At 38.9% G+C, this 20,032-nt stretch overlaps 1 long non-coding RNA gene across 20 annotated transcripts in view; it reads right to left on the bottom strand.

The window, feature by feature from the left end:
* Positions 1-20,032, bottom strand: part of LOC109549903 (uncharacterized) — a 148,510-nt gene that overhangs the window by 78,298 nt on the left and 50,180 nt on the right. For 3 of the 20 annotated variants that reach the window (XR_012332515.1, XR_012332517.1, XR_012332519.1), the window contains one exon: positions 1,119-1,269. The exons of the other annotated variants lie outside the window; for them this stretch is intronic. This is a non-coding gene — a long non-coding RNA (uncharacterized lncRNA). The remainder of the gene's footprint in view (positions 1-1,118; positions 1,270-20,032) is intronic. 20 annotated transcript variants of the gene reach the window in all.

Below are 20,032 nucleotides of genomic sequence, written 5' to 3'. Positions count from 1 at the left end.
CCCTGCATTGGCAGGCGGATTCTTAACCACTGTGCCACCAGGGAAGTCCCTGTCCCTAGTTTAGATGCCAATCGAAGGTTGTGGGTCCTTTGTCATAACTCAGGTGGCCCTTTTGAACACAGAAGACTCACAGCCATGTGCTGTGTGCACTCAACTCCAGGAAGCTAGCTCAGACTCTCTGTACCTTAGATACCACTCAGCCATTTCTATCCTGAGGTTTTGCAGTCTCCTTGGGTTCTACTTGGGAAGTCATGACACCCCAAGTCATGTGGGGTTTCTGCATTTACCACCTTTCCCCCTGAGAAGCAGGGCCAAAGCCTCTTTCTCAGAAGGGAGAGGGGCCACCAGCTTCTGAGAGCTCTCTCTGCTCCCCTCTCCCTTTCCACCTACCCTTCCCTCCTCCTTACCAGCACACCTGGAAAACTGCATGTTCTCTCAGAGGTAAGAAGCCTTGGTCCAACTCATCTTATAATTTCTATGCCAAGTGCCTTTAGAGTCTTGACTTTTGAAAATCAAAAGCTTTTTTTTTTTCCTGTGCTTTGGTGAAACTCCTTTTTCCCCTGATACAATAAATGATGCCTGAATGAGGTTAGGGGGAGAGGTCAAGGCAACAGGAGCTGCCAGAGGGGGAAATCTGTTCATATATTAAAAACATCACTCTTCCAGTGTCCTCACCACCCTTCAAATTTGGTTCATCCCTTGAGCAGAGGGCAAAGTGCACGGTGCATCCTCCCTGATAATAATTACCCCTCCCTGTTCTTGTGTCTCAGAAGAATGTCAGTTCCAGGTGACCTGCTCTAGACTGGCTGCAGATTGAATCCCAAGGGAAGTCTAAAACCTAAGAATGACGCATCTCACACCTCGAAAGTTGCCTCAGTCTTAGAGTAACTTCTGACTCTCTGGAGGTTTTCTCAAGAAATTCAGCAGACAGGTCCCCAAGCTGCTAATCACCAAGGTGTGTAAATGACTCGAAACATAACTATCTTAGTTGTATGGCTGGTGTGCCCGCTATACAGTCTTCGAAAAATTATTGTAACACAAGATCCTTAAGTTGGGGCGATGTGCTTCTCGAGCTTTCTGTGCCACCACAGCAAATTAAATATTTCTCATCCTCCTACCTGGCCACGCACAGCTGGTCTCGTGCCCTGTTCGTTGAGACATCTGCTCCTTGTCACCCCTTGTGGCATGTCTTTGGCTAGACACTATGGTCCTTTGGTTTCAGTTACCCTTTCTGGTTCATATGACAGTCTTTTGTATCAACTATGGGGCCTGAAAGAGAAGTAACTTGTCAGTTGAAAAAAATCTAAGTCAAAAATGCAGATGTTTGAGAAAAAGATGAACTTGATGCTTTTATTCACCAGTTGCACACCCCAAATGAGGACCTAGAGAGTTTTAGTTCTGAAACATAACTATATATGAGAAAGACCCCTCAGTTCAAGTTAATAAATACCCACAGGGTCTCCCACCATAAACCCACACAGATAAAAATCAGAGATGCTCCTCCGCCTTCAGCAGAAAGAAATTTTCCTTGTCACAAATTAAATCCTCCCTTATGGCTGTGGATTCATCAGCAGACTTGCTCATAATGGGCACCTTATGAACGACAGCTGGGAACAATAAATCATTTCTTGTTACAAAGGCTGCTCAATCTGGTTCAAAATGGCAGACTTCCTGCTGGAATGAACCTCCTCTGGGCCAATAATAATATTTCTAGGGAAAAAGTGGATAGGATGGTGGCTGCAGTAGAGTGAGACACACACGTGCAGGATCTGAAAGGGAACATTCAGCAGCTTGTGGCTTCGCCACCGTACATCTGTTCTAAAACAACACCCAGAGGAGATATCGACCTCAGATATGCTGAGTTTTTTCACCCACTCAGAGTTGAACATTAACTATTCAACTGAACTTTTATTATCTAGTGAAAAATAATACAAATGCACAAGATCATTCAGGGAGTATGTTGTACGGCTGATACCATACGCCCTCTGTTCCTCCCTTCCACCAGGGATGAAAGAAGCTTTTCACTTCAACAACAGAACTTTAAGACATGTGACCAATAATGCTAGAAGATATGAATAAAACATTGATTGGGCTTTGCAATTCTGAGAACAAATCACCAACAGCTCAAGCAGTGATCGTTTAACCAAGAACCTGAAATATATTTGTTTAACTTGGTGTTTTATCAATCACTTCCATTGTCTTCTTGGCACTGGGAGAAGTGCACAGGCAATTTCTCTCCCAACATACTCCCTGCCTCAAAAATAAAGCACATGCTTACAAAAAATCTCTCTTACCTAACCAGACATTTTCTGAGAAGCACATACGATGGTGTTTTAAACTCAAGGCAGCACTCAGACCTGTGAAACATTTTTCAAAGCCCCTGAAAACTTCACTAAAGAAGCAGAATCCACAGACTTCACCCAGTCTGCCTGACTTAAAGTAGCGTGAGGCTAGAATCGTCCACATGTAGAGTTAAACAATAACATTCTCCCAGGAGATACATGCTGTGAGAATCAATAACCTCTTCTCAAACCAGCAAATTGGTTTCAAGTGTTTCGGTTCACTGGTTACATCCAACAGCCACGGATAAGAGGCCACCTTCCGAGTGAAAGGGAAGGGGGTGATGATGAATTCCTGAAAAATACCTTCTCATCAGAATTCGTGTGTTTCATACTACATGGGTGGTGTTTGTAAAAATCTTTGGAAACTACACTGGGGTTTACTTTCAGGCAATCCTCTTTGTTGGAATTTTAACAAAAATGCTTTTCTCAGAGCACTGTGTGTGTACTGTCTAATTTCGTGAAAACAACTCACTGCCAAGTAATTGTTTAAATAATTTGATATCTTCAGGATTTCAGGTTTTCCTTAACTTTGCAACCGTATTATTCTTTCTAAAACAAAACATATTTTCTAGAAAAGTTACTGGCCCTTCTACTGAGCTACGCGCTCTGGGAATATTTGTCGGAAAATCTGGTCATTGAACTCGCACAAAGTTCATGTCCCTCATTCTCAGGCAAGTAGCCTGTGTTTTTTCTTTCTTTTCATTCTCTGAGTGCCTTTCACCCTTCTCTCCAGCAATGTCTATCATCACCTCCATAAGTCGACTTCGCTCCCCTGTTCAGAGGGCTTCTATACCAATCTTTCTAACTTTGGAAACACCTTTCCTCTTCTTCCTTTTAGAGTGGAATATTTAGACAGAAAGTCTAGCTCAAAGTACAGTTACTTCTATAGTCTAGATGCATGAAAGGTCTTCCTCTAGAGGAGCAGCTGTATCTTCTACTTAAATTCACACACTTTCAAAAGGGACATACACAGAATAAAGGAAAAGGGACTTTTGCTAGCCAGTCCTATCAGTTGGCTTACGAGGTTATTCTTCCACTGAATGGTCCCCAAGGCTCCTCTCCAGTGCCATCTGCCCAGTCCCACGCTCACTACTAGAATGGCAGACCTCAGGACACACCTGTCAGAGAAGCCTTCCCCTGTGGAGTTCTGGGAGTTTCTAGTAATTGGAGTCCTCTTTCCCTCCACATCCCCTAAGTCCCTCTCAAGGCCCACAGGGTCTTAGTAGATTTCAAGGCTTGAAATTATGGTTTTAGTTCTATTCTTAATATTTTGAGGAATATCCATACTGTTTTCCACGGTGACTGCACCAATTTACATTCCCACCAACATTGTATGAGGGGTCCCCTTTCTCCACATTCTCTCCAACACTTGTTATTTCTTGACTTTTTGATAATATCCATTCTAACAGGCATGAGGTGATATCTCATCGTGGTTCTCATTTGCATTTCTCTAATAATTAGTGATGTTGAACATTTTTTCATGTGCCTGCTGGCTATCTGTATGTCTTCTTTGGAAAAATGTCTGTTCAGTTCCTCTGCCCATTTTTTTAATCAGGTTGTTTGTTTTTTGTTGTTGGGTTGTATGAGTTCTTTATATATTTTGGATATTAACCCCTTATCAGATATATGATTTGCAATTATCTTCTCCCATTCAGTAGGTTGTCTTTTCATTTTGTTGATGGTTTCCTTTGCTGTGCAGAAGCTTTTTAGTTTGATGTAGTCCCATTTGTTTATTTTTACTTTTTTCCCCTTGCTTGAGGAGACAGATCCAGAAAGGTATTGCTAAGACCAATGTCAAGGTGCGTACTGCCTAGGTTTTCTTCCAGGAATTTTATGGTTTCAGGTCTTACATTCAAGTCCTTAATTCATTTCAAGTAGATTTTTATGTGTGAAGTAGTAGTCTAGTTTCATTCTTGTGCATGGGGTGTCTAGTTTTCCCAACACCATTTATTAAAGAGACTTTTTCTCCGTTGTCCTTTGCTCCTCTGTAATAAATTAATTGTCCATTTATGTGTGGTTTTATTTCTGGGCTCTCAGTTCTGTTCCACTGACTTATGTGTCTGTTTTTTCTGCCCATACCATGCTATTTTGATTACCATAGCTTTGTAATATAATTTGAAATCAGGGTGTTTTATACCTTCAAGATTTGTTCTTTTTTCTCAGGATTGCTTTGGCTATTCAGGATCTACCATATAATCTAGCTATTTCACTTCTGGGTATTTATCCAAAGAATATGAAAATACTAATCAAAAAAGATACGCACCCCCATGTTCACGGCAGAATTATTACAATAGCAATGATATGGAAACAACCTAAAAGCCTATCAACAAATTAAAGGATAAAGAAGATGCGATATAGGGGCTTCCCTGGTGGCGCAGTGGTTAAGAACTTGCCTGCCAATGCAGGGGACATGGGTTTGAGCCCTGGTCCAGGAAGATTCCACATGCTGCAGAGCAACTAAGCCCTTGTGCCACAACTACTGAGCCTGTGCTCTAGAACCTGTGAGCCACAACTACTGAAGCCCACGTGCCTAGAGCCCATGCTCCGCAACAAGAGAAGCCACCGCAATGAGAAGCCCGCTCACCGCAACTAGAGAAAGCCCGCGCGTGGCAACGAAGAACCAACACAGCCAAAAATAAGTTAATTAATTAATTAAAAAAAAGATGTGATACACACACACACAATGGAAAACAAGTCAGTCATAAAAAAAATGAAATCTTGCCATTTGCAACAACATGAATGGACCTTGAGGGTATTATGCTAAGTGAAACAAGTCAGACGGAGAAAGGCAAATACTGTACTGTATGATTTCACTCATATGTGAAATATAAAATAAACAAACAAAACAAAAACAAACACATAGATACAGAGAACACAGTAGTGGCTACCAGAGGGGAAGGGAATTAGGGGAAGGGCAAAATGGGTAAAGGGTGTCCATAGCACGGTGACAAATGGAAACTAAACTTTTGGTGGTGAGCATGCTGTAGTGTATATAGAAGTCAAAATTGTAAACATGAAAGTTATATAATGTTATAAACCAATAAAAAAATTTTTTTAATTTTCAATTACTGCTTTAGAGACACTATGGGTTCAACAGGCCTTTGTGAGCTATCCTAGGCATCCTACTAACAGTAAGTATACTTTAGCTATTGATAACCTCATATACCTACTACATTTAGAGATGGGTTAGATATGATGGCCAATGTTCAGAAAGCATCAAGGAATGACTCACAGGTTTCTTAGGTATCCCATTTTAACTATTTGGTCCTTCGCTTAATCATTGACTACCCTCTATGGTTTTTAGACTTATTATTTTTCTTTCTTCACACTCTTACTTCATCTTGAAGGAAAAAATTCCTACTACTTAAAAATTAACAGTGTATACGGCCCTTCAGCCGTACCAATCCCCCAAATCAATTTTAATACATATAATTCCCAATTGATTTCTGTTATAATTTTTAAACTAAGTTTAGTCTTTCCCCCTTACATATTTTTTCTGTTTAGTATAATTTCTTTCATTGAAATGAGAAAACTGAATTTTGATATAGTGGTAGAAGATCTTTAGTTACAAATAATGGGAACCAAACCTGAACCAACTCAAATACAAAAGAGAATTTATTCAAAGAACATGACGGTGTCTCACGGATCAAATGCAGAAGTGCAACCAAGACACTGCCCATTCCGGAATGGGCTAGAATCCCTTGGGAATTTCACTCAGTATCCTGGCTGCTCCTCTCTGTATGCTGGTTTCAGCCTCTTACCTTAGAAGTCTAGCTTTCTCCAACATTCAATCTATAATACAGCTCTGTTACAGCTCCTGTATTTTTATGTTCTGGGTTTATCCACAGAGGCTGACCCTCAGCCCCTCAGTGTCTCTATTCCAAATTTCAAGGAGGGGAATGTGGCCCTGATGTAGTCAGGTGATCAGCCCTGGTCAGTTGACTATGACTGGATGTGGGTGGGTGCAGGAGTTCAGGGAAGAAATAGCCAACACCAATTCTGAGTTCCCAGAGAAGGGAGAATTGTTACTAACTTGGCAGATACCCCATATGGAGAAGGAGGGAAACAATAGCTCCTTTACTTTAGTAAACATGTGTTAAGCGCCAATCATGTACCAGGGCCAGGCTAGGCTCATGGACACAAAAATAAGTGCAGCAAATTCCACCTTCAAGGAGTGTAACACCCCACACTTCCTGTGAACACCCTGGCCTCCACATATGGTCACAAACCTATAGCAAATAGCTAAAAACTCAGTGCACTATATATAGACCCAACATGCAAGATAGTCATTCTGTGGAGTCAACGTTCAGCTCTCATCTTGGACAAGAACAAAACATTTGCAGACAGAAAACAAACAGTTAAAGTTTTATTTCCAGCTGCTGTCAGATGCTAACAAACGAGCAGAATAAAATATAAAATTTATAATGCAGATAACTGGTATTTCTATTTACCATCATTCATACATCTTCAAGGGAAAAAGGTATATGTCTATATGTTCACCAGTAGGAAAAAAAATGCTAATTGAAGATCTACAACATGTCAGTCAAGTTGCTAGATAGGCCCAGACACAAGAGTAGAGAGCGCATAAGATTCTGAGCCAGAAGACCTGGAGTCTCATTATACTAGCTGTGTGACCCCAGAGGGCCATACACCCTGTAGTTTTACCTGGAAAGTGAGGCTCTTACCTCCCTAACAATGTCAGCATGCAGATGTAAGAACTAAAAGGAAGAGTAAGAAAGGAGAAAATGAAGCACTGAGAAGGCAATCCAAATAGAAGTATCAGCTACAAACAGAAGTAAGGAAGCAGGAACCCACAAGAACTACTGGGAGGTTGGGAGGCTGACCTGAGGAGAAGAGAGGGTCTGTAGAGATGCTGTGGTACGATGTAGGCTGAAACCTCAGACAGGACCCTTCTGCTGAGGAGTGAGGAACTAAGGGAGTAGATAAAAATGGGCCAGGCCACATAAAGATTCCTTCCAGACCTATGGCCTGATGACCAGATAGCTAACCTATAGGCCCTAAGCTTCCAGTTTTCCCTCACGTGACATGCCCCTCTCTTTGCAGATTTAGTTGTGCTTAGTCTTTCCTTTTCAAACAAAGCGGGGGCGGGGGGGGGGGGGAAGCTCCCTAATTAATTAGTAACTTTCACCTACAAAAATAAATGTTATGAGCTTCCCTGGTGGCACAGTGGTTGAGAGTCCGCCTGCCGATGCAGGGGACGCGGGTTCGTGCCCCGGTCCGGGAAGTTCCCACATGCCGCGGAGCGGCTGGGCCCGTGAGCCATGGCCGCTGAGCCTGCGTGTCCGGAGCCTGTGCTCCGCAACGGGAGAGGCCACAACAGTGAGAGGCCCGCGTACCGCAAGAAAAAAAAAAATGTTACTATTATTTCCTTCAGCTTCCTTATCCAGCCCAATTTCCCTTCCCTCTTATTGCCTCTCAAACCTTTCTTTTATGTTTCCTTTTCATGAGAAGCTTAAATTCAAATTATCTGCCTCTCTAGAAAGCTTTCATCTTCTCTTCAATTTCTCGTATTTTTGCCCTCTATCAGATTTTATTTTTGCCTTTTCAGACTTCACTAAATCGACATTCATTTGCATGAGCATTGCTGTCCATTTAAAGTGCTATAGACATTTGATCCTTATATAGCCTATAGGCACTTTAAATCAGCAGAATTGTTTTTGAGTTTTCTATTGCTATCTCATACGATCCCAAATGCAGAACAAGTGATATTAAATGACTTTTAGTTTAATAAGTAATTAAAACATCATAAAAAATATTTTTTACTTTTATAATTCATTCCTCTTTTATTTAGAACATGCCTTCTCAGTGATGGTGATATTGCCCCAAGAGGATGAAAATTGGTTCATGTGGGGCAAAAACTCATCTTAGATATCACAGTGGTTTGTGGCCCTCCAAACCTTGAACCTATCTAACTAGATCAATAGACACACAGCACACTTGTAGTATTAAAATTTCACAGTGGGAGAAAGCAATCAGGGAAGAAAAGTATCTACAGAGGCACCGTAGTAGGGAAATAATGAAAAAAATTTTAAAGGTTGAGGAAAACAATTTAGAACTAACCTATACTTGCATAGTACATCAGTTTATAAAAGCATTAAAGTCTTCCGTTTAATGTCCACAAAAACCAGGTGAATTGGGTACTATTAACCTCTTTTCCAGACATGTAAATTGATGATCAGAGAGCTTACTTCCTAATTGTAAAAGTGTGATGGCCAATTCCCCCTCCATCTATGACAGTACAGCATGTACATTTCTTTAAAGCAGGGCTCCTCAACCTCAGCACTATTGATGTTTTGGGGCAAGATAATCCTTTATTGCAGGGGGCTTTCCTCTGCAATGTAGGATGTTGAACAGCATCCCTGGCCCCTATTCAGGAGCATCCCCTCGACCACCACCTCCACCAGTGAGGACAAACAAAACATCTCTAGGTACTGCCAAATGTCCCCTGGGGAACAGGGTGGGGAAATCACTCCTGGTTGAGAATCACTGATTTAAAGCCTGCTTATGAAGAGAGACTACCATCTAGTATTTTTTAATTTGTATATAGTGTCATGAGAGCTAAGAGTTATGGAGCATTTACCAACGTACCAGGCATTTTATATGTATTGACTCATTTAATCCTCCCATCAACCCTATGGGGTAGATAGTAGCATCCATCGTGCCCATTTTACAAACAAGGATACAAGTTGGAAGGACTGCAGTCAGTAAACTGTGAAGCTAGGATATGTGGATACTGGTGTTGCACTATATCACAAAGAAGTGTTTAAACTACTGACCCAAATATAACTATTTAGTCCATGCAAAATAATCTGCATCATGATTATGATTATGTTGATTTTGAATTTAAACCCAGAGGTTGCTGTAAATGGCATTATTTCATTCTTTTTTATGGCTGAGTGATATTCCATTTATACATTTATGTGTGTGTATATATGTGTTTATACACACACACACATATACCACATCTTCTTTATCCATTCATCTGTTGATGGACACTTGGGTTGTTTCCATATCTTGGCTACCGTAAATAGTACTGCTATAAACATTGGGATGCATGTATCTTTTCGAATTAGTGTTTTCTTTTTTTTTTTCCAGATATACACCCAGGAGTGGAATTGCTGGGTCATATGGAAGTTCTATTTTTAGTTTTTTGAGCAACCTCCATACTGTTTTCTACAGTGGCTTTGCCAATTTACATTCCCACCAACAGTGTTGTTACACAAGGTCCCTAAATTCAAACTGCTTACAGGCTAGCAGAAGAGGAATACCATGTCCACAGATAACTGGAGATTACACCAGTGGTTCTCAAAACTGTAATTCTCTAATAAGACTGAATAATAACCTTTCCCAAATTTTCAAGTATAATTAAATTTAAAAAGAGAATTTAAAGTTTTTTACATTTTCTTTAAGTCTTAGATATCTGCCTCTTCTTGTTCCTGAAAAAGCTACAAAAAGGCAAAACATGAACAAGTATGAAAATATGAATGAGTAGCAAATAAATGTCTGGGGCAGAATTTGGACACTTGAGTAGCTTAAAGTACTTATTTTGTGGACTAGGTAGTCATGCAATTTATATTATTTCCTATTTTGATGATAAAATTAAATATGAGTATTTCATGACTTCCAAACACTCTAACATCTAAATAAGGTTGAACTAGATTGATTTCCAGGGTGGGCTCTGCCCCTGATTTTCCTTTACAACCCCCATCAACTGGCATGTTGTACAAACCCTTTATGGTATTAATGGGTTTAATTATTAATAATGAATACAATGAAGAAAGAATCTTAAGAATAAGGAAAACTAATGGCATAAGAATTCAGAGGAGAGACTCCAGGCTGAGTTGGTGAGAGAGACTGGCTAGTTGTTCACCAAATAATTTCTCTCTTTTTTGCTTTTTTTTCAGGACACACAAAGTTAGACATTTACCAGCATATCTTGCATTTAGAGATAGAAATACAATTGATTTACATCCAAGGGAATGTGGGAAGAAGGCAGGAAACCATTTCTAGACCTGGCCCATAAAACCCACCAGCTGAGGAGAGAGGATTTTGAGGACCTGGAAGTTCATAGAGCCACTAGCTGCAAGGAGCCTTTATCCCTGCAACACTGCCTGGAGGAAAACTACCCAACCAGGAACAATGCTTCCACAGTTCATGAGGAAGAAAAAATGTCTTATATTCGGTCACTGGGATTTGGGGGCTCTTTGTTACATTAGCTACCCTGACTAATACATTTGACTAAACCTGAAACCAACCATCCCAATGCTCAAAACCAACCATGACACTGGAGTCTTTTTCAGATAAGCTGCTTCATAAAATCCCTAACACTTGCCTCTGTTTTGCCTCTAGAGACAACAGTACCACTATTTTTAGGATAAAGATAGGTTTGTGAATAGAACACCTAAGGTCACACCTGAAATAAGTCTTGTGGAATAAGGAAACTCCATTGAACTAAATGTGCTTTAAAAAGCCTGTCTTCATTTTCATGTACCTTTAAATACTACAAAGAGCATGCCTGTTTTCCCCATGCGCAGGAGATAAACATTAACATCCAGAAATATGTCAAGAACAAAAACTTGTCTGTGAGAAAATACAGACAATGGTTGCCCAGCAGACCCAGAGTATTTAACTTAGATCCTACCCTGCCCCATCCCACACCATCCCATTTCTGATTAAGGCTTACTGAGCACCTACTGTGTGTGAGCCACTGTGCTTGTCACTAGGGACACGAAGATGAAGGAGGCAGCCACTGTCTGCAGGAAATACCCTGTTCAGGAGACAACTGTGTACACGATCAGTTCTACAGTGTGAAGTAGATATTTCTAGTCTATTCAAACAGGGCATAGTGACAACACAGAAAAACAGTGTTTACCACTACCTGGGAAGAATTTCCACAGGAAGTGCTCCATAAGGGTCCCAAGTCCCCCCATGAAGTGGCAGCTTCTTTGACTTTCCTCCAATTATATATAAACTGACAGCTTTGACTGAACACTAGCTAATTATCCAGATATGAAAATACAGTAAAAAAAATTTGGAGGCCCCCCTCATCATCAAGAATTTGAACACTGCCACCTATTTATATGTATTGGTAGTTAACATCTACTAATGCTATATAAATATTAGAAATATAATGATGCAATGTTAACTTTAAAATAAATATTAAAAACCATTTTTACTGAAGTATAGTTAATTTATATTAGTTTCAGGTGTACAACATGGTGATGCAATATTTTTATACATTATACTCCATTTAAAGTTATTACAAAATAATGGCTATATTTCTCCATGTTGTACAATATATCCTTGTTGCTTATTTGTTTTACACATAGCAGTTTGTATCTCTTTATCCCATTCTCCTATCTTGCCCATCCTCCCTTCCTTCTCCCCACTGGTAACCACTAGTTTGTTCTCTGTATCTGTGAGTCAGTTTTTGTTTTGTTATATTCATTAATTCTATTTTTTAGATTCCACATATAAGTGAAAATATACAGTATTTATCTTTCTCTGTTTGACTTATTTCATTAAGCACAATACCCTCTAGGTCCAACCACATTGTTGCAAATGGCAGAATTTCATTCTCTTTTATGACTGAGTAATATTTCATATCTTCTTTACCCATTCACCTGTTGAGGGACACTTAAGTTGCTTCCATATCTTGGCTATTGCAAATAATGCTGCAATGAACAATGGGGTGCATGTATCTTTTCAAAGTAATTTTTTTCATCTTCTTAGGATATATGCCCAGGAATGGAGTTGCTGCATCATATGGTAGTTCTATTTTTAGTTTTTTGAGGAACCTCCATACTGTTTTCCACAGTAGCTGCACCAATTTACATTCCCACTAACACTGTACTAGAGTTCTCTTTCTCCACATCCACACCAACATTTGTTATTTGTAGACTTTTTGACAATAGATAGCCATTGTGACAGGTGAGGTGATATCACATTGTGGTTTTGATTTACATTTCTCTGATAATTATTGTTGTTGAGCATCTTTTCATGTTCATCCTTTCATGGTCTGTTGGCCATCTGTACGTCCTCTTTGAGAAAATGTCTATTCCGGTCTTCTACCCATTTTTTAATCGGGTTTTTTCATTTTTTTAATATTGAGTTGTATGAACTGTTTATATATTTTGGATATTAACCCCTTATCAGGCATATCATTTGCAAATATATTCTCCCATTCAGTAGGTTGTCTTTTTGTTTTGTTGATGGTTTCCTTTGCTGTGCAGAAGTTTTTTAAGTTTAATTAGGTCCCATTTGTTTATTTTTGCTTCTGCTGCTTTTGCCTTAGGAAACAGACCCAAAAAATATTGCTACAATTTTGTCAGTGTTCTGCCTATGTTTTTTTCTAAGAGTTTTATGACTTCAGGTCTTACGTTTAGGTCCTTAATACATTTTGACTTTATTTTTGTGTATGGTGTTAGAGAATGTTCTTATTTCATTCTTTCACATGTAGGTATTCTGTTTTCCCAGTACCACTTATTAAAAAGACTGTCTTTTGTCCCTTGTAAATTCTTGCCTCTTTTGGCATAGATTAATTGACCGTAAGTTCATGGGTTTATCTCTGGGCTCTCTATTCTGTTCCATTGACCTATGTGTCTGTTTTTGTGCCAATACTATGCTGCTTTGATTACTGTAGTTTTGCAGTATAGTCTGAAGTAGCATAGTCAGGGAATGTGATACCTCCACCTTTGTTCCTTTTCCTCAAGATTGCTTTGGCAATTCAGGATCTAAAATAAATATAAATTCGCTATATTTTCCCCTATAGTCAACAAATGTCTTGGGGGAGATACTTTGAGACTCTGCAAATCCTTCTGTTCCTCAAACCTTTGCCCAAGGTTCCAGCATCCATCAGTGGATCCATCTATAACAATGATTCCTGTGGGGGTTACCTAGTGGTAATTTTCTAGACCCTTCATTCTTTTCACATTTATTAATTGGAATTCTACTGCAAAGAAGAGCTGTCACTTCTCCTAAATATACAGTCCATCCTTGTTATTCACAGATTATGTATTGATATTTGAGAATTTGCCTACTTGCTAAAATTTATTTGTAATGCTTAAATCAATACTTATGGCACTTTCTTGGTCATCCATGGACATGTGCAGAACAGTGAAAAATTTAAGTCATCCAAAGCACACATTCCCAGCTGAGGCTGGAGAAGGCATTGTTCTGCCTCCTTGTTTCAGCCCTCATACTGTGAACAAGAGTCCTTTTCTTGTTATATTTAGTGCCACATTTTTCACATTTTGGTGCTTTTTGTTGATAACTTCACTGTTTAAAATATCCCCCAAGCATAGTGCTTAAGTGCTATTCCTAAATTCAAGAAGGCTGAGGTGTGTCTTACAGAGAACATATGTGTGTTAGATACACTTCATTCAGGCATGAGTTATAGTGCTGTTGTCTATGAGCTCAATGTTAATGAATCAACAAAATACATTAAATAAGGTGTCTTTAAGCAGAAACTTAAAAAATAAAGCCAGGTATACAGCAAAGTGTATTGATCAATTGATGAAAAGGTTTTGACCAGAGAATTACAGGAACCTAACCCTGTACTTCCCCCAGGAGCAACAGTTCAATATTCACAGGGACTTTACAGAACATAACTACCGCGAATAATGAGATTTGACTGTATCTATTTTAACAGTTACTTATATCACTATGAACTCGTGGATATTTATATTATCGTATGGGTTACAATCTGGCACTATCATTATCTATTTTATTGCTCAAAATATTCCATCCTTAGCCATTTTGGGAAAGTAACTTCAGAGTGAAAAAGTCTAATAGTGACTCTCTTGGCCAGACAATCAAGATCAACAGCACCAACAGGAATACATATCAACATCATGAATGCTGTGATTTGATGTACTGAGAAGGATGAGGAACCATTTCTGCAGCATTTTTGATGGGGACCTCAGTCCAATCATGAGAAGACTCCAGACAGGCCTGAATCGAGCGGCATGCAGCAATATGATCAATATTCTTTGGGGGGTGTCCAAGTCACAAAAGACAAGGAAAGACTGAGGAACTGTTATAGAGTACAGGAGACCAGACAGAAATAAGTAAATGCAGTGTGGAATCTTAAATCAGATCTTGGGAACAACCACAACAGCAAAAAGATATTAGTTGGACACGTCAAAGTGAAGTTCAAATGCAGTCTTTAGTTCATGGTACTATGCCAATGTTAATTTCCTGGTTATGATAATTATACTACAGTATGTATGATGCTAACATTGGGGTATGCTGAGACAGGGACATATAGAAATTCTCAGTACTATTCTTGCAATTTTTCTGTAAGTCTAAAAGTAATTTGAAAGTTGACCATTGGATGGTCTTGCATACCCCTGGGTGCAGAAGTTGGAGAGTTGCGGGCAACTTCATTTCAGAGACTGTGGAGACAGGAAAGTGCTCAATTTTCCAGAGAGTCTTTCTACATTCAAAAACCTTTAGGGAATAGTGGAGAAAATAAATACTTTCTACTTTCAGATATTATAGAAGGTTTGGTTGTTCAAAGACAGGAGACTTCTCTTCTAGCTGTTGACCTTGGGCAAGCCATACACATAGTTTCTTTATCCATAAAATAAAAGGGCTAAAATGAATAATCTTACATCTGTTATATAATGAAATCTTATTATTCTAAATTAACCTTGTTATGCAGCATTTGAAATCATGTACTGTAAGAATATCCTTTTAGGATGCTTATTTATTCTACTTTCTTAGTAATAAGCAGTAGTAGTGACATCTCACAGGAACTCCAGGAATCAAATGGCAATAGTTTGAAGAAATTCTGCAGCAGTGCCCCCTGAAGCTCATTTATAAATGGATATAGTTTACATACTCACAAACAATATAAATATATCTAAAGAATCAAGAATTATGCAGCCCTCTAAAATGTGTAAGTCACGAGACCATTATATGGAAAAGCAGATCATAAATGTGTATAATGATTTCAGATAACATTTTCCAACACAAACATTTTTAGATGGAGATAAGGTAGAACTTCTAATTATAGTCTGAAAGAGTATTATTTTAGAAGACATAAATCACTGACAGAAGGAAATACACATTATATACTGATAAAACATAACATTTCGAACAATAAAATATTTATTACATTTAATCTACTCTCTATTATAAGGGAAATCATAATGTTGTCAGATGTTGCCAAGTTGGCTGAGAACTTAGATTTCCTGGCCATTTCATAATTAATACCATTGGGGAAATATTAGGAGACTGGATTGAGAAGGAAGCAATGGATTTGATATTCATGAGTGTGTAATGGTCACTCTTCCAGGGCAACAGAAGAAGGGAGTGAAGGGAGTAGGGGAATGTGAACCCTTTGTGGGTTAATGAGATGATTTCTCCTCCTGACAAATTCATCAGTTCACTTAGGACAGTTAAAGAAGAAATGAGAAATGAAGAAAATGACAAGTTCAGTTTATGGCATCTCATATGGGTAATAATTCCCTGACCCATTTTATGGAGGACAAAAAAGGTGCTGTTAAGAAATTTATGTATTTTTAACCATCATTAATACACATTAAATTATTTTTCTCAAAGATAATAACTCTTTAAAAAATTAATCCTCTAATCACTAGTAAATTTAATTAAAACAATGAAATCTAGTATTAATGAAGTAGAATGGTGACCAGAATAGTGTATCATTAATACTGTGGGCTCCTCTCTGCTTGAGTTTTCATCCTTACTTACTTTGGTCAAATAATTTCATTCTCTGAGCCTTATTTCCTCATTTAACATGAGAACAATAGGTCATACTTCATAGGGTTATAATGAAGATTAAATGTAATAATGTACATAAAATGCTTGGCATAGAGCTAGTACACAGTATAAATATAAGCTATTATTATAATGTAACTTTTTAGCAGAGAAATTGTATGCAGGTATCTGTATAATTAGCATATAGATGAAGGAGACAGGAAAGAAATACAGCAAAGTATTAACAGTGGTTATCCTGTGTGGTAAGATTATGGGTGATTATATTTTGCTTTATTAGTGTTATTTTGCCAAACTTTCTACAGTGGACAAGTACTTCTTCTATAATCAGGAAATGCATGTTGTTTTAAAAACCAAGTAAGGTGAACAAGAACTGTAAATTCACATATACTTTCCTTTATGTCCTTCTTTCTTTGCAATAATACATTATCTAGTCATTTCTGACCCAGGAACAAAGTAGGCTATAGACAGCTCACTTCTACTTGATCAAAGTTAGGCTGGGATATAAGGAATCTTCAAGAACGGAACGAAATGATAAAAATCGATGGGGGAGGGTGGAGAGCTCCCGGGAGCACGGAACTTGAAGAAATAGATACAGGAGAGGACACGCTAAGAGAGGGAACACTGCGCAGATTCTCACAGGTCAGAGAGGCTGCCAACAGAAAGTCAGAAGAAAGAAAAGACCAGATATTTTAGTGTGGAGAATCTTATGCAAGAACCATCCATAGGAAGTTTTTTAAAAAATCTATTGTATATCTAAAAAAGAAAATTAGAGTCTCCTGTGGTGAATGAACCTTGCCATGCCACTGAGTAACCATTCTCGGTGGCTCTTTTCCAATCGTGCTCACAGGTTGATGATTATTTGTATTTCATTTCAAAACTTTGTGAAGAAACTTCTGACAGTAATAAGGATCCAAACAACCAACAGATTAGATGAGGAGCTTTCTATTTGCCCTTTCTACTCCTAATTAAACGTCCAGTTTATTCTTCATGACTGCTATTCCCAGTTTTGTAGACAACTGCAAAACTCACTCCTTGTGGTACAAACTGGCAATGACCTCACATAACTGGGTGTGACCAGAGTAGCAAGGTAGACTAGAAAGTAACCTCCACTGCCTTATCTTGGGTTATGTATTTCCTTTACCAAAACATGATGCTACTGACCTACCACTCGTCACTGGGATGTATTTTCCAGTGAGACTAAGATATTTATGCTTACCCAACCATACATGCTACTACTCAATCTTTCCCAGGGACCAATCTGCCCCTGGTGAAAGGTTCAGCCTGTGGCCACAGGAGAGAATCAAGAATGACAATGAAACTAGGGATCGAATCCATGACTTGGTTTCATTGACTCTATGAACTAGACGGCTGCCCATCAGTCAGAAAGGGGTATGGGTTAGGGTGAGACAAAGGATAATTCCACCAACTCATTATAAATGGCTAGAGGCTATTTACTGGTAAATGACTAAATGAATGACTAAGGGTTGCTAAGTGTGTTATTAATAAACTAAACTTAGTATATTGCCAAAATTTACTATGAATTTATTCTACATTCTCTTAAGATGGCTTAGTGCCAGGCAACACTTACCAATGTTAAAAACAAACCAACAAACCAAAAAACCCTCCCACCAGGCATACCCCACAAAGAAACAGAATTTCTGTAAATTTTTAGAAAGGATATTTAGGGAGGACCCTCACCACTGTAGATTTGAGCTGGTGAGGTTTTTAATTACTGTTAATTTTCCTTTTTAATTATAAATGCTCTTAGTTTAGCATCTTCATTATAAATTTAGTTTGTCGTGGGTTGTTTAATAATAACAACTACTGTTTGAGTGGTTTTTTTTAGTCCAGGCCCTATGCTGAGATTTTACGTACTCATTTATTGCTCTTAAGACCCCTTTGAGGCAGGTAATGGTATTGTACTCATTTTACAAATGATGAAACTAAGGCACAGAGAGGTTAGATAACTTGCCTGACATCACACAGCTGGAAACCACAGAGACAGAATTTGAACTCAAGGATCTCTACTCTAGATTGGGGGTCAGCAAACTTTTTCTGTAAAGGGTCAGTTGGTAAGTATCTTAGGATTTGTAGGCCATATGGTCTGTACTCAGCTGTGCTATTGTAGCCCCAAAGCAGCCACAGACACTAGGTAAACAAATGGGCATAGCTGTGTTGCAGAAAAACTTTATTTATAATAACAGGTAGCGTGCAGGATTTGGCCTACGGGCCATAGCTTGTTGACCCTTGCTTTAGAGCCCTCACTGTTAACCACTATACCATTAACATATGCCTTCTGAGCTTCCATTGAAGCACATATGAGATTAGGAGACTAAAATATTCTAATAGCTATACTGACACACTCAGAGACATTGCAATTCAAATATTAATCATTCACGCCCTTATTGATAAAGATGTAAGATATATGCTTGTACATTCATTGGAGATGTGAGAAAATTTTGTTTGCTTTTTTCTAAATTGCAACATATGATCAAGATGAGCATAATAAGATTATTTGATTAAGTCCATGGTCTAGGTTGTAAAGATCTATGACATAAAAATCTATACATAAGCTCATCATTCGATTTTAAAGTAAACATATGATCCACATATTTTGAACCCAATTGCTTTATATATTCTAGCGGAGCACAGGAAGTAGGGAGGGCAAAGGACCTTCTGAGCTACCTATAATGGCTACAGTCCAAAAATGTTTGAGAGTCAGCACTCTAAAGGACTGAGCTAGGGAAGCTTCTGAGTCCCGAATACGTCTGGGAGGAGATCCCAAATGGGAACAGTAAGGCATGAGGGCATTTCGTTCCATTCAGCAGCAGTCTAACTCAGTGGTTCCTGTGAACCACTGAACTGAACTGTGTCCCCCCCAAATTCATATGCTCCAACGTGACTATATTTGGAGACAGAGCCTTTAAGGAGGTAGTAAAGTTAAACGAGGTCATAAAGGTGGGGCACTAATCTGATAGACCTGGTATCCTTCTAAGAGTCACCAGAGTTCGCCCTCTCTGCATGTGACAAAGAAAAGGCCACACACAGTGAGAAGGCAGCTGTCTATAAGTCAGGAAGAGGGCTCTCATCAGAAACCAATCCTGCTGGCCCCTTGATCATGGATTTCGAGCCTCCAGGACTGTGAGAAAAGAAGTGTTCATTGTTTAAGCCACCCGGTCTGCGGTTTTTCATTATGGCGGCCCAAGCAGACTCATATAGTTCCCAACCTTATAATGTGAAAAAAGCATATTAACTTCCGCAAGGTATTAATTGGTTGAATATTCACTATCTGTTGACTGAGGTTATATATAAATACATATATACACACAATTTGATATGATGAGTTCAGTAGTGCCTGTTACTAATCATAACAGTATATAAAAGTCTTCGGGAAAAAAGTTGTATATACATTTGGGAGATGTTATTTTATTCAGTCTGCAGCTATGTTTTCATAGACAACCCTCTACAATCAGTAACCCCGTTGACCCCCTGGCATCTTTGGTCTTTGGGGTAGGAATCACCTATTCCCAGACCCTTTTAAGTCTGGCTAAATTTGCACTACCCTTGACTCAGTCTCGCTCCCTCACAGGCCCTCTGACTGAGGGCACGGCACACACAGAATGACATGTGTCAGTTACAGTTTGAGAAAATGATCTAGTTGCAGGGATCCCAAGAGCCAGGTCAGATTTTAGGCCAGGGAAGAATCATGGCAGCAATCGGATTGAAAGCTGACCTGTTGCTATGTAACTCACCACATCAGTGTTATCTGCCTGAAGCTCAGTGAGAAACTCCATCATCTTCACCTTACATCTCTTTCTCTATCCCTTGTGGCATTTATCATTGTAAGACCTTAATTAATATTGTTAAACAGTAGAAGGGTCTAGACCAAGGGTTTCCGAACCTGGCTTATCATCAGTATTACCCAA

The sequence above is a fragment of the Tursiops truncatus genome, chromosome 6, assembly GCF_011762595.2.
Source record: "Tursiops truncatus isolate mTurTru1 chromosome 6, mTurTru1.mat.Y, whole genome shotgun sequence".
In the NCBI taxonomy this organism is placed as follows: domain Eukaryota; kingdom Metazoa; phylum Chordata; class Mammalia; order Artiodactyla; family Delphinidae; genus Tursiops; species Tursiops truncatus.
The sequence above is the reverse complement of the archived record's forward strand: the minus strand, read 5'-3'. Positions and strand labels throughout refer to the sequence as shown.